General features: G+C 43.9%; 1 pseudogene; it reads left to right on the top strand.

Moving 5' to 3' along the window:
- Window positions 1-16055, top strand: part of LOC111953791 (carboxypeptidase A6-like) — a 46029-nt pseudogene that overhangs the window by 13876 nt on the left and 16098 nt on the right.

Genomic DNA, 16055 nt, shown 5'->3' with positions numbered 1-16055 from the left:
CTAGCCCAAACCGCTTGTCTCTAGCCCAAACCGCTTGTCTCTAGCCCAAACCGCTTGTCTCTAGCCCAAACCGCTTGTCTCTAGCCCAAACCGCTTGTCTCTAGCCCAAATGAGAGCCAGGTGGAGCTGAGACCCGTTACCTTTCGTTAGCCTATTTGATTTATCTAATGAAAGATTGTTGTGCACATTTAATTTCCCACAGCCAACAACACAAGTAGGCTAAGCAACAGAAAAATCAGACAACCCCATAGTAGAATAGTTTACCAATTGTTCAGCCTGTCGCATTCTATGCAAGAAAATAATATTCCTCTCAAGGAGCATTCAAATTGCCAGTGCCGCACAGGGAGAGAAATATGCATGCCCAATACAGGAGGCTGCTGAGGGGAGGACGGCACATAATAATGGCCGGAACGGAGCAAATGGAATGGCATCAAACACATAAAAACAATGTGTGTGATGTATTTGAGACCATTCCACCTATTCCGCTCCAGCCATTACCATGAGCCCATCCTCCCCAATTAAGGTGCCATCAACCTCCTGTGATGCCCAGTCACTGTAGCCATTCAACATTCTTAATGCAGTCGCGGGAAACACACCTTTGAAAGCAGTTTTGATGGCCACTGTTATAAGATGAGGATCACTGAGCTTTCTAGCTTTCTACTAAGCTACACTTATTTCTCAAATCCAAGAAATGTGTAAAATGCACCATTTTAGTTCTAGCAGCGGCATTGGTTTATGCGCGTTAGCGGGCTCCAATGGCGTTGAAATGTAACCTGAGTCATGTGTAACAGGTAGGCTTATATTATATTCACAGTAGCCTACATGATCCTTGGTTAGCTGAGTGCCAGTGGAATGTTTTTTGGGGGGGACATTCAAGTCATCATTATGCTGCTATACTGTAACTAGCAACAAGATAGCCTAATGTTTAGACTTTAGAGTTTGTGATCTAGCTAATGATTAGCCCAGTGAGGTAAATGCAGATGGGCTACCCTCTGCCTATTTATTCCTAGCCACTATGCTGCATCAGTTGGGCCACATCAGGTGATAATGAGTATTGCTAAATAGCACACTTGCCTGATATTATGGGCTCGTTTCTGGAGGGGGAAATTATATTTTAGATGTCAGCATCATTTTATTTTCAGTAAGATATCCTTTTAAAAAGTTACCAGAGATAACGTTCTCACAGTCATTCTCCCCCCAAAATATACGTCCCCCCGCGACCTGTAGTATGCTGTGATCTGTGCTTTTGTCAGTGTATATTTAGGCTAGTATATTATGTTTTAATATAGGTTCATGTTATTTAAGACTCCTGATTCCCATCTGTCTCAATGTAATAATGTGTTGTAATAACAAAACTTTGTCCCATCCCATCACCTGTGTGTGTAACACAAAACGCTGTAGCACTGCACTATCTGTCAGCCACATTCCTCGGCCTCCAAACACAAGGCACTATAGAGGATGGTGCGTACGGCCCAGTACATCACTGGGGCCAAGCTTCCTGCCATCCAGGACCTCAGAAAAAGGCCCTAAAAATTGTGAAAGACTCCAGCCACCCTAGTCATAGACTGTTCTCTCTGCTGCCGCAAGGCAAGCGGTACCAAAGCTCCAAGTCTAGGTTCGAAAGGCTTCTTAACAGCTTCTACCCCCAAGCCATAAGACTCCTGAACATCTAATCAAATGGCCACCTAGACTTTTCCAATTGCCCCCCCCCCCCCCTTTATGCTGCTGCTACTCTCTGTTATTATCTACGCAATAGTCTTTAATAACTCTACCTACATGTACATTATTACCTCAATTACCTCGACTAACCATGCCCCCCGCACATTGTCTTTGTACCGGTACCCCCTGTATATAGCCTCGCTATTGTAATTTTACTGCTGCTGTTTAATTATTGTTACTGTGTATTTTCTATTTTTTACTTTTTATTATTTTTCTTAAAACTGCATTGTTGGTAAGGGCTTGTAAAGTAGCATTTTCACTGTAAGGTCTACACCTGTTGTATTTGGCGCATGTAACAAATGCTTTGATTTGATTTGATTGTTCAACACTGGTTTAACCCTGTCATCCATCCCTTCCGTCACACTAAACAGGACCCAGCCCTTCCCTTAACCCTGCTGAATCATCTCTCACAATTAAGTGTCATTTCTCCAGTCATGTACAAAAGGGAGACTGCATTAACTCTGACTACTGTATGGGCTGAGAAATGTTTCATAGAGTGGGATGTGCTTTTTTAGTCATTTTAAATCTTGCTCACTTAATCCTGACTGTGGTTAGTATAGGGGACAGATTAATGTCTACTTCCAGACATAGTATAGATAGATAGGTAGATCCTACAAGGTAGTTAGTAAAGGTATAGGATCTTCATTTGAGCCATATCCTACACAACAGGAAATAATCCTGCAGTAACAGGAAATGTGAATTATTATGTGGATTATAATTATTGTCATTTTTTTGTAGCGGTGGATACATTTTTCGTAAGGGGATTGTTAGGTGGCTTGAACATAATTACAAATTATTTGTAGAGTGCAAATTGACGCAAGAAGCCCAAACAGATATATTGTTTGGCTAAAACTAAATAAATTAAAATCTTGCTTACGTTTGTATACGATCACACATATCTCTGTATTATGCATGGGAATAGTTTGGAATAGATTTTCAAATGCAAATAAATTGGAGCTGATTTGCAGGTGTTTTTAGTCTGTTAAAAAAATAAGAAATAAGAAACTCTGTTGTAGTTACACAGTATACTAGTAATAATGTACAATGGCCAGTACTCCTTAAGCAAATAGAAAAGAAAAGCATAAATGTTACTTAACTCCTTCTCTCTGCTTCTTCAAGTGATCAAATCTTCAGGATAACTCCCAGCAACGAGGGGGAGGTTCAGGAGCTCAAGAACTCCTGGGAAACATCAAGGTAATGATGTCCTGTCTTTAATAGTCTCACCCTCTCTCTTTCTTCAGACAAAAACACACACACACACACACACCACACACACCACACAAACACACACAACACACACACACACACCACACACAACACACACACACCACAGACAGACACACAACCACACACACACACACACACACACACACACACACACACACACACACACACACACACACACACACACACACACACACACACACACACACACACACACACACACACACACACACACACACACACACACACACACACACACACAACACACACACGGACACACAACAACACAGAGTAATTAACCCACTCATCATCTCTGATGATTATGACACCGTGCTGATGATCATATTTCCCGTAGTCAACGTGTCAACTTGAGTTACGAGACGAGGGAGATTACTCTGTCAGAACAACAGTGTTATGCAGATTGAGCTGTTTCTCTCTCTCTATCTCTCTTGATAGAACATCTTTACTGAGACAGGGAGACTGGGAGAGGGAGATGTCCACCGTCAGACCATGTCTGTTTCTATGAGAGAAGAAGAGGCCCCTGTTCTACTTCAATGAGCTCTGCAGTCTGAGAGTGTGAGGGAGAGATGAAGTATCTTTATATTTACATAATGGGGAGGGATGTTATGTTGAGTCTCCATTTGACAGCTGAGAGAAATCAATACTGTAGCTTCACCAGGAAGGGACAATAGGCCATGATAAAACGTTCACTGTTTACCATCAATAGAGAACCACAGTAATCATACTGTAGTGAGTGTACTAGACATTCTTCTTCTGACACATTTTACAGAGAGGCAGATGATGCAGTTCATGCAAGTAAGAAAGATATCTGGTTCATGGACCGTTGCCGTTGGAAAAACCTGCAGGCTCCTCGGACAAAGCGAGAAGGAGTTTCCTGTGGCCTGTGACATTCCCAATCCCATTTGGGAACAATTACACAGCAATGCCAGGAAAAACGACAACCTTCCTGCACTTTCCTTCCCTTGAAGATAAACTCCCAGCAGAAGAACTGATGTTATTAGTGGAATATGAAAATGAGGTGGAACCTGCCTGGGTGGTCAAGGTTAATATATGAAAACTGTGTTGAATTGATGAATTCACATTAGATAGAGCTGTCCCACTTTTTGTGTAGCATGTTTTGAGCAGTGGTGGAATATGTTGAACAGTGTTTGCCAGTGTTGGGCTGTCTTTAGTTGTTTTGGCCTGTATTGGGTAGTATATCACTGATATGGCTATTTGGTCGTGTCTGAGATACTGTATGTCTGACTGTTTGGGTTCTGTTGGGAAGTGTTTGGGCTGTTATAGTTATCCTTGGCCAAGTCTATTAGGGTTCAGGGTTGGGCTGAACTGTTCTGACAACCAGAAAGACTAACTCAGAGATGGAATGAGGGACAGAGAGGGGGGAAAGTAAATTGACCCAAAAAGTAGTGATTTATTGTACAGATGGCTAAATAACCGGACATCATTTGGTGGTTCCCACATGTTGGTCTTGGTCTGGCCTGAGTCTTTGTCTAAGGAGGGCCAGTGGACCAGGAGAGCCTGGAGATGGTGCCTACTGTTTGGACAGCTGCTGCTGAGATGTGTTTTCATTAGTTTAGCCGCGCTCCGCCCTGATGACCTCATGCCAAAGTCACACTTTTAACCTTCAGGTAGAGACTGGGGTCAAATAGAGAGAGGACTGTCACACACATTCAATTGTTGATTCACATCTACGGGTGCCAGTCCACAGAGAGACAGAATGGTTGGACTCCAAATATGTTTGTGCCATCATTCAGATACTAGTGGAAAGATGTTTCCTTTAGTGATTTGCCCTTTGAATTGTTGATACTGAGACAACGGAGTGCTATGTCTTATGATAGATCTGTCTAGCTTCTCCTGAAGCACAAATTCTCCAATAGAATTTTACCTTAGTTGCCTTGTGTTGAGGCCGACATGTCTACAGTATGTCTCAGGACTGAACTAATCTCTACTGTAGGCCCAGTAGCTTCCTTAACTCCATGCCATCATTGCCATGAACCATAACACAACTCCCTCAATTTAAAGGTGTCCTATAACCACAAATAAAATTGTGTAAACAATCAAATCATAAAGGATCTAATCAACGGGAATTCTATTTCCTAATGAAGCCAATGAATGCTTCTATAAGAGCCTTTTCTGTAAACAATTACAGGAAACCGTAACTTGGATCCTACAAGGGCCTCATTAAGAGTGAACCATGTTCTCTGATAGTGATACACGAGTGATACTTGGGCAAGTGCTGTTTGATTTGTGAGACCAACAAAGAGATGAAGATGTGGAAACATTTACTGTAACAATGGTGCTCTTAGCCACTTGGAAATGAGGCCTTTGACCCTACCCATTTTTGTTGGCTGGGAGTAGCAGAGAAAAGCTGAGGACAACATGCCATTCTATACCGTACTTCAAAGCGGGTGCATGGCTTTCTGTTAACCATTAAACTAATCGGTCTGTTAATAGGGGTTTGTACCAGTCTGTAGGATTCTACTCCCGTAATGAAACCAGAGCCAGCTGGCACTATGAGACGCTCAGTTCCCGTCACAGCAAATAAATGAATCGCTGATTCATGCTCCCAAAAAAGTTTAATTTTAGAGCAAGGCTGGTATTGTCTTTACATAAAACCTTGGTTAAGGAGAGCATCAATGGCTGGTCCATGGTCGACATATGTGTTTATTTGGCTGCTAATAGCTGGCTAAAGGATAGCTTATACCAACTCCAGCCAGCAGTGCTATCTGTTGGCAGGAGCTGAAAATATCCGGCGCCGAAAAGAGATGGCTGCCTCGCTTCATGTTCCTTGGAAAATATGCAGTATTTTGTTTTTTTACGTGTTATTTCTTACATCGGTACCCCAGGTAATCTTAGGTTTCATTACATACAGTCGGGAGGAACTACTGAATATACGATTAACGTCAACTCATCATCGTTCCTACCAGGAATATGACTTTCCCGAAACGGATCCAGTGTTTTGCCTTCCACACAATACAATGGATCTGATCCCAGCCGGCGACCCTGTGCGACGCCGTAAAAGGGGAAACGTGGCCGGTCTCGTGGTCGGCTTCGGAGACGGGCAACTCGCGCTCCACTCCCTAGCATACTACTCGCCAATGTCCAGTCTCTTGACAATAAGGTTGATGAAATCCGAGCACGGGTACCATTCCAGAGAGACATCAGGATCTGACGTGCTCTGCTTCACGAAACATGGCTAACTCAAGGACGCTAACGGGAGTCGGTGCAGCCAGCTGGTTTTCTTCATGCATCGCGCCGACAGAAACAAACATCTTTCCGGTAAGAAGAGGGCGGGGGGTATATGCCTTAGATTTAACGAGAAGTGGTGTGATCATCCATAACAACACACAAGAACTCAAGTCGTTCGATTCACCTGTTCTAGAAACTCCTCACAATCAATGTCGACCGCCATTATCTACCAAGGGAATTCTCGCTCAATCATAATCACAGCCGTATACATTCCCCCCCAAGCAGCACACATCGATGGCCCTGAACGAACTTTTATCATGACTCTTTGTACAACTGGAACCACACACCCTGAGGCTGCATTCATCGTAGCTGGGAATTTTAACAAGGCTAATCTAAAAACAAAACTCCCTAAATTCTCTATCAGCATATCGATTGTGCTACCAGGGCTGGAAAAACACTAGACCATTGTATATACTAATTTCCGCGACGCTTATAAGGCCCTCCCCCGCCCCCTTTCGGAAAAGCTGACCACGACTCCCATTTTGTTGATTCCAGCCTACAAACAAAAACTCAAACACAAGCTCCCGCGCTCAGGTCTGTCAACGCTGGTCCGACCAATCTGAATCCACGCTTCAAGACTGCTTCGATCACGCGGATGGAATATGTTCCGCATCGCGTCCAACAACAATATTGAAACTGGGTCCTCGACCCGCCCTGTGCAACTGGTCCTGGACTTCCTGCGGGCCGCCCCCAGGTGGTGAGGTGTAGGTAACAACATCTCACCCCGCTGATCCTCAACACTGGGCCCACAAGGGTGCGTTCTAGGCCCTCTCCTGTACTCGCCTGATTTCACCCACGACTGCGGTGGCCATGCACCCTCCAACTCAATCATCAAGTTTGCGAGATGACACTTACAGTGGTTGGCTTGATCACCAACAACGACGAGACGGCCTACAGGGAGGAGGTGAGGGCCCTCGGAGTGTGGTGTCAGGAAAATAACCTCATACTCAACGTCAACAAAACAAAGGAGTATGATTGTGGACTTCAGGAACAGCAGAGGGAGCACCCCCCTATTCCACATGACGACGGGTCAGTAGTGGAGAAGGTGGAAAGTTTAAGTTCCTCGGTGTACACATCACAGACAAACTGAAATTGGTCCACCCACACAGACACAGCGTTGTGAAGAAGGCGCAGCAGCGCCTCTTCAACCTCAGGAGGCTGAAGAAATTCGGCTTGTCACCAAAAAGCACTCACAAACTTCTACAGATGCACAATCGAGAGCATCCTGTCGGGCTGTATCACCCGCTGGTACGGCACCTGCTCCGCCACAAACCGTAAGGCTCTTCCAGAGGGTAGTGAGGTCTGCAGAACGCATCACCAGGGGCAAACTACCTGCCCTCCAGGACACTACACCACCCGATGTCACAGGAAGGATAAAGATCATCAAGGACAACAACCACCCAAGCCACTGCCTGTTCACCCCGCTATCATCCAGAAGGCGAGGTCAGTACAGGTGCATCAAAGCAGGGACCGAGAGACTGAAAAACAGCTTCTATCTCAAGGCCATCAGACTGTTAAACAGCCACCCACTAACATTTAAGCGGCCGCTGCCAACATACTGACTCAACTCCAGCCACTTTAAAAATGGAATTGATGGAAATTATGTAAAAATGTACCACTAGCCACTTTAAGCAATGCCACTTAATACTATGTTTACATACCCTACATTACCCATCTCATATGTATATATACTGTACTCTATATCATCTACTGCATCTTGCCATCTTTATGCAATACATGTACCACTAGCCACTTTAAACTATGCCACTTTATGTTTACATACCCTACAGTACTCATCTCATACGTATATACGTACTCTATACATCTACTGCATCTGCCATGCCGTTCTGTACCACCACTCATTCATATATCTTTATGTACATATTCTTTATCCCTTTACACTTGTGTGTGTGTGTAAGGTAGTAGTGTGGAATTGTTAGGTTAGATTACTGTTGGTTATTACTGCATTGTCGGAACTAGAAGCACAAGCATTTCGCTACACTCGCATTAACATCTGCTAACCATGTGTATGTGACTAATAAAATTTGATTTGATTTGATTTGATTTGAAAGAAGGCGTTGCTGCTAACCTGGGGACAAACAGCAGGGTGTGGGATGTTGGAGGCAGAGGGAATGGCTTGACTGGGCTGTTACAGTTTTTTTTACAATCACTTTGGCACTGATTTCAGACCTTGTGGTCTTTTTCTAGACACAAAACTCACAATGGTCATCACTTGTAACACAGGCTGTCAATGTTCAAAACATTGCATTGTGCATTCATATCTTTAAAGAAACCTTGCATTTGCAGAAACATTGGTTCAAATATTTTAATTTATCTGAAATACCATAGGAACATTACTTTAGATCACCCAACACACAAGATACCGATAGTTTCACTGTGTAGTTGTTCGTACAATCATTAAATATTGTAGTACAAAATATGTGATACATGTTTCATTATGGTACTACACGTAAATACATCACTGTAAAAGGACTAGTAGAGAGAATAATACAGACACAGTGGAATCATTGAACAAAATCTGAAATGTATTGATGACATACAGTAAAATCACAACATAGGTTTCTTTGAATCAAAGCAAAAAAGAAAAAAACTACAGTAAAACATCTTCTGCAGTGTTCCTCACCTGACTTACTGTAAAAAGCAAAACAAAGAATTGATTACTGTACTTGTATATTTCCATCAACACTGTCTTGTGGATTTGGCCACAGGTTCTCATCCACATCACAATGGATGTTTTCATTAGCCAAACGTATTGGGAAGAATCTTCGGGCATGGCGAATCCAGGCCTGACACTGGTCTGCCGTGATTTTACATTTACATTTAAGTCATTTAGCAGACGCTCTTATCCAGAGCGACTTACAAATTGGAAAGTTCATACATATTCATCCTGGTCCCCCCGTGGGGAATGAACCCACAACCCTGGCGTTGCAAGCGCCATGCTCTACCAACTGAGCCACACGTGATGTCATTGCATGCGTCATCCATGGCCTGGAGAAGGGTGGCTTGTTTGTGAGGGCGCCTATCATATACCTTTCACCTCCATGTGGAGAAAAATTCCTCAATCGGGTTAAGGAAAGAAGAGTATGGAGTAAGTACAGGGTGGTAAATTGTGGATGGGCCTGAAACCATGCTTGCAACATTTGAGCATGGTGGAACCTGACATTATCCCACACAATGACATAGGTCACGCCATCAGCTCTACAGACTTGATTTAGCTCATCAAGGAAGCTTACAAGGAGAGCAGCATTATATGATCCAATACGAGGTCTGTGTCCCACCACACCATCTTCTGATATAGCCGCACACATGGTGATATTGGCCCCACATTGTCCAGGTACTTGGATGGTTGCCTTCTGGCCAATGAAACTCCGACCTCTCCTCCTTTTCTTAGCCAGGTTGAAGCCTGACTCATCCAAAAAGAGGAAATTGTTGCTGGTTTTCGTCACCATCCAGCTCCATCACCCTCTAAAAATACATTTTGGATAGAGAATTACTGATTACAATGATGTAGAATTTTTGGGGATTTTTCACAACAGGTATCTTGAAACTGAACATACCTGAACATACTCAGTCCTCAGTTGCTTGACTCTGTCTGCATTTCTGTCAAAAGGCACATGGTATAGCTGTTTTAGAGACACCTGGTGCCTTTTCAGCATGCGTACAATAGTCGGCAAATCTATGGCTTCCACATTGTTGAACATGTCGTCATTGTCCAAGATGTGCTGCCAAATTTCTGTAAGGCGAATATCATTTCTGGCCCGAACCAAATTGACCACAGTCCACTCTTGTTGGTCAGTCAGAATTTTGCCTCTGCCTCCCCTTTTTGGCCTAGTCTCAACTCTGCAGGGAAAATTACAGTAAGAATACATTTAGTCACATCACCTGCTCTGTGGCACACATTGGCATGCAGTATACAGTCATTTGACAATTGAGAGTAGCCTAATGTTTAGTGCATGGTGAAGACTTACCGGTTCTCATTGAGGAAAGTTCTGATGATTGAGGCTGCGGTTGATCTTCTGAGGTTTGGTTGAATCATTGTAGCTGCCTCAGTCATTGTCATGCCATGATTTACGACATGGTCTACAGCTATTGCTTTCATTGGACACTCTTTGCTGTTGCTGCCGCTGTCTTGGTCCGTGGCCTTGTCCTCTACCACATTCCCTCTCAGAAGGGGTGCTTGTACCCTGCCATTCCTTTGACCACCACGTCTTCCTCCCACTGCTCTATTGTGACGTGGATCACCTGCCGGCTCCATGTTATCGCTATGTTGTTGTAGGTGGATACCATCACGAACGAGTTGGCAGTATTGGAAAAGCAATTACAAGGGCCAGCATACAAACTCACCTGCCACTTTATTAGGTACACCTGCATGTTAACGCAAATAGCCTGCTCCTTCGAACAGCGAATCATGTGGCTGCCTGCAACTCCGTATGTAGAGTAGAGAGCTTTAGTTGTTGTTCGACCAAACATTAGAACGGGCAAGATGCGTAATCTAAGCAACTTTGATTGTGGTATGATTGTTGGTGCCACTCATGGTGGTTCCAGCATCTCAGAAACAGCTGCCCTCCTGGGATTTTTACACACTACAGTCTCTAGAGTTTACAGAGAATGGTGCGATAAACAAAACACATTCAGTGAGCGGCAGTTCTGTGGGCAAAAACCCCTTGTTAATAAGAGAGGTCAGAGGAGAATGTCCAGACTCATTCAAGCTAACAGAAAGGCCATATATGCTCAAATAACAGCCGTTTAAAACAGTGGTGTGCAGAAGCGCATCTCTTAACGTACAGACCCGTGAATAATTCAGGTTGTTGGAGGCAAAAGGAGGTCCTAACCAGTACTAGATAGGTGTACCTAATAAAGTGGCCTGTGAGTGTACAGTAATGTCAAATCTTAAAACATGGGACAATAGAAAGTGTCTGAAAGAATGATGAAATATTACATCCATAGATAATGTAGTCCAATTGGTTCATGTTCCACGGTAATTGGTGTCAATGGATCTCGTTATCCTGAAACTTTCATGATCTAAACATGGAATATTGTTTGTCCGTTTCCATAAAACTATGCATAGTTTTTTTTTTCAATTGCTAACACGCATCGGTCAATACTGAAGCCACTTTTTCAAAACTCTTCACAGTCTGCATTACCAACATGCATCTTGAACAAACAGTTAATCTCACCTCCAAAACTCACTCAAACCACCAAAACACTTCATACATGTCTCAAAATTAGCTTGTTCGATCATAACACTGGCAACAATTCTCACTCAGAAAGCAAGCATTGGCACTCATAACACACTGACCTAAAAACACTAACAGGGAGCATTACATAAATGAACTTCTCTTTGAAATTTGAATGATTTTTCACATAAATCAGTATTTCATTATAGACTAAGAATGACACCTTTTCACTTTATTGACTGTACTAAAGTATATGTAACAAGAATGAATCAAATGCAGCAATTTGCTTCAATAGCCTTTATTTTTTTCTATATCTTTGCATATAGTAATTTACATGCGAAAAATTAAAAGTTGAAACAAAAAACAAATTCCTGAAATGTCAGGGCTGCAATAATAATTACAACAAAAACTTGTATAGTATAATCACTTATACTGTACTGTGAGGGTTCTAGTTCTCCTGCAAGTTCTCATCAACATCACATCTTATGTCTTCTCTGGTGATGCATCTTGAAAAGTATCTTCTGGAATGTCTAATCCAACCCTGGCAGTCTTCAGGAGAAGTGTCTCCACACCCTGGCAGTCTTCAGGAGAAGTGTCTCCACACCCTGGCAGTCTTCAGGAGAGTTGTCTCCACACCCTGGCAGTCTCAGGAGAAGTGTCTCCACACCCTGGCAGTCTTCAGGAGAAGTGTCTCCACACCCTGGCAGTCTTCAGGAGAAGTGTCTCCACACCCTGGCAGTCTTCAGGAGAAGTGTCTCCACACCCTGGCAGTCCTTCAGGAGAAGTGTCTCCACACCCTGGCAGTCTTCAGGAGAAGTGTCTCCACACCCTGGCAGTCTTCAGGAGAAGTTGTCTCCCACACCCTGGCAGTCTTCAGGAGAAGTGTCTCCACACCCTGGCAGTCTTCAGGAGAAGTGTCTCCACACCCTGGCAGTCTTCAGGAGAAGTGTCTCCACACCCCACATTCATGGCCTCCAGTAAGGACATCTGGTCATGTGGATGGTGGTCATTAACCTTCCACCTCCACGCAGAGAAAAACTCCTCTATTGGGTTTAGGAAGGGGGAGTATGGAGGCAGGAATAGTACTGGCATCCTGGGATGTGCAGCAAACCAGTCTGTGACTGCAGCAGAGCAGTGGAATGCCACATTATCCCACACAACAATGAAGGTAGGGGAGTTTACTTGCCCCGCTCTCCTCTGCTGGCACAAGTTGATTACACAGGTCATCCAGAAAAGAGCTTCTGTATTGTAGGGGCCAATGAGTGGTTTGTGTAACAGCAAACCATCATTGGACAGTGCTGGACACGTGATGTTAGCTCCTCTCTGGCCTGGGACATCCACGGTTACTCTCTGTCCAATCACATTTCTTGCCCTGCGGTGTGTTTTTACCAGGTTGAATCCAGCTTCATCCACAAAGGTGAATGCATGTGCAGTTTGCCTGGCTTTTGTCTCCATTACTCTAAAATACAGTAAATCCACAGTACTTTACATTATGCATAGCTGTGTATTTGCCCTGTTTGGTTATTGGACAGACATCTTACCTGGACAAATTGATACCGGTGTTCTTTCACACGTTCATCGTTTCTCTCAAAGGGTAGAACTGCTTCATCCGTATTTTATGATTCTCTAGGACTCTGGCAATTGTCATTGTGCTGACTGTATTCACATTCCCAAAAGTGATATTGTCTGCCATCACTCTGTCCTGAATTTCCCGCAGTTTTATTGCATTGTTGCTAATTACCATGTCAACAATGGCAATTTCCTGCGCATCTGTAACGATGTACGCTGAGTCGAGAAGCAGATTCAGGGAGTGAATACATTTAATAAATGAACAAACCAAGAAACACAAACAGCGCACCGACATGAAACAGCAACAATGACGACTGGGGAAGTAACCAAAGGGAGTGACATATAAAGGGCAGGTAATCAAGGAGGTGATGGAGTCCAGGTGAGTGTCATTATGCACGTACCGCTGGTGACAGCTGTGCGCCCTAATGAGCAGCCTGGTGACCTAGAGGCCGGAGAGGGAGCACACGTAACAGCATCTGATCATATTCTGCCTCTCCCTCCTGTGGGAGGCAACCTTTGGATTCAACTGAAAAACACAAAACAATCAATATATTTCAAAATGTCAGTACATGTAAAAATGTGAACATACTGTATTGTACTGTAATATGTAGTTAAATTATTATTGAAGGATGCACATCTCACCTGTTGTTTTGCCGGAAAATTCATACTATTGATGCAACTGTTGAACGCTGCAGATTTGGTTGCACCCTTAAGAGAGACCATGGTTTACAACATGGTGAATAATTGTGGCCCTAATCTTGTCAGAGACCACCGCTCTTGGTCTTCCTCTCCTTTGTCCTCCACACATTCTCCCTGCCACTCTTCTTTCCCCACCAACCTATCTTCCTTGATCCATGTTTCCAAACTAAATCATTCCCGAAGCCGTCCTCTTTTGTCAGGTTGGTAACAAGACTAAAAACAGGACACTTGGGTAGGCTTTCAGCTGAAATTCAGCTGTTTTTGGAATTATTAAATATTTTGCTCAGATGAGAAATGCACAACATTTGCCATCGTTCTGTTTTGAATGTGTTTTTAACAGTTTGGAAACAGTGTGTTAGCATTTTAAAACATGTGCTGCAAATAAACTCAGCAAAAAAAGAAACGTCCTCTTTTCAGGACCCTGTCTTTCAAAGATAATTCGTAAAAATCCAAATAACTTCACAGATCTTCATGGGTGAAGGGTTTAAACACTGTTTCCCTTGCTTGTTCAATGAACCATAAACAATTAATGAACATGCACCTGTGGAATGGTTGTTAAGACACTAACAGCTTACAGACGGTAGGCAATTAAGGTCAGAGTTATGAAAACTTAGGACACTAAAGAGGCCTTTCCACTGACTCTGAAAAACACCAAAAGAAAGATGCCCAGGGTCCCTGCTCATCTGCGTGAACGTGCCTTAGTCATGCTGCAAGGAGGCATGAGGACTGCAGATGTGGCCAGGGCAATAAATTGCAATGTCCGTACTGTGAGACGCCTAAGACAGCGCTACAGGGAGACAGGACGGACAGCTGATCATCCTCGCAGTGGCAGACTACATTTTTCAACACCTGCACAGGATCGGTACATCCGAATATCACACTTGCGGGACAGGTGCAGGATAGCAACAACAACTGCCCGAGTTACACCAGGAACGCACAATCCCTCCATCAGTGCTCAGACTGTCCGCAATAGGCTGAGAGAGGCTGGACTGAGGGCTTGTAGGCCTGTTGTAAGGCAGGTCCTCACCAGACATCACCGGCAACAATGTCGCCTATGGGCACAAACCCCCCATCGCTGGACCAGACAGGACTGGCAAAAAGTGCTCTTCACTGACGAGTCACGCTTTTGTCTGACCAGGGGTGATGGTCGGATTTGTGTTTATCGTCGAAGGAATGAGCGTTACACCGAAGCCTGTACTCTGGAGTGGGATCAATTTGGAGGTGGAGGGTCCATCATGGTCTGGGGCGGTGTGTCACAGCATCATCGGATTGAGCTTGTTGTCATTGCAGGCAATCTCAACACTGTGCGTTACAGGGAAGACATCCTTCTCCCTCTTGTGGTACCCTTTCTGCAGGCTCATCCTGACATGACCCTCCAGCATGACAATGCCCCCAGCCATACTGCTCGTTCTGTGTGTGATTTCCTGCAAGACAGGAATGTCAGNCTGCAGGCTCATCCTGACATGACCCTCCAGCATGACAATGCCCCCAGCCATACTGCTCGTTCTGTGTGTGATTTCCTGCAAGACAGGAATGTCAGTGTTCTGCCATGGCCAGCGAAGAGCCCGGATCTCAATCCCATTGAGCACGTCTGGGACCTGTTGGATCGGAGGGTGAGGGCTAGGGCCATTCCCCCCAGAAATGTCTGGGAACTTGCAGGTGCCTTGGTGGAAGAGTGGGGTAACATCTCACAGCAATAACTGGCAAATCTGGTGCAGTCCATGAGGAGGAGATGCACTGCAGTACTTAATGCAGCTGGTGGCCACACCAGATACTGACTGTTACTTTACATTTTGACCCCCCTTTGTTCAGGGACACATTATTCCATTTATGTTAGTCACATGTCTGTGGAACTTGTTCAGTTTATGTCTTGGTTGTTGGATCTTGTTATGTTCATACAAATATTTACACATTTTAAGTTTGCTGAAAATAAACACAGTTGACAGTGAGAGGACATTTCTTTTTTGCTGAGTATACAGTTGAAGTCGGAAGTTTACATACACTTAGGTTGGAGTCAACCACTCCTCAAATTTCTTGTTAACAAAATATAGTTTTGGCAAGTCGGTTAGGACATCTACTTTGTGCATGACGCAAGTCATTTTTCCAACAATTGTTTACAGACAGATTATTTCACTTACAATTCACTGTATCACAATTCCAGTGGGTCAGAAGTTTACATACACTAAGTTGACTCTGCCTTTAAACAGCTTGGAAAATTCCAGAAAATGATGTCATGGCTTTAGAAGCTACTCATAGGCTAACCGATATCATTGTAGTCAATTGGAGGTACCTGTGGATGTATTTCAAGGCCTACCTTCAAACTCAGTGCCTCTTTGTTTGACATCATGGGAAAATCCAAAGAAATCAGCCAAGACC

The sequence above is a fragment of the Salvelinus sp. IW2-2015 genome, linkage group LG27 (genome assembly GCF_002910315.2).
Source record: "Salvelinus sp. IW2-2015 linkage group LG27, ASM291031v2, whole genome shotgun sequence".
NCBI lineage: Eukaryota > Metazoa > Chordata > Actinopteri > Salmoniformes > Salmonidae > Salvelinus > Salvelinus sp. IW2-2015.
The sequence above is the reverse complement of the archived record's forward strand: the minus strand, read 5'-3'. Positions and strand labels throughout refer to the sequence as shown.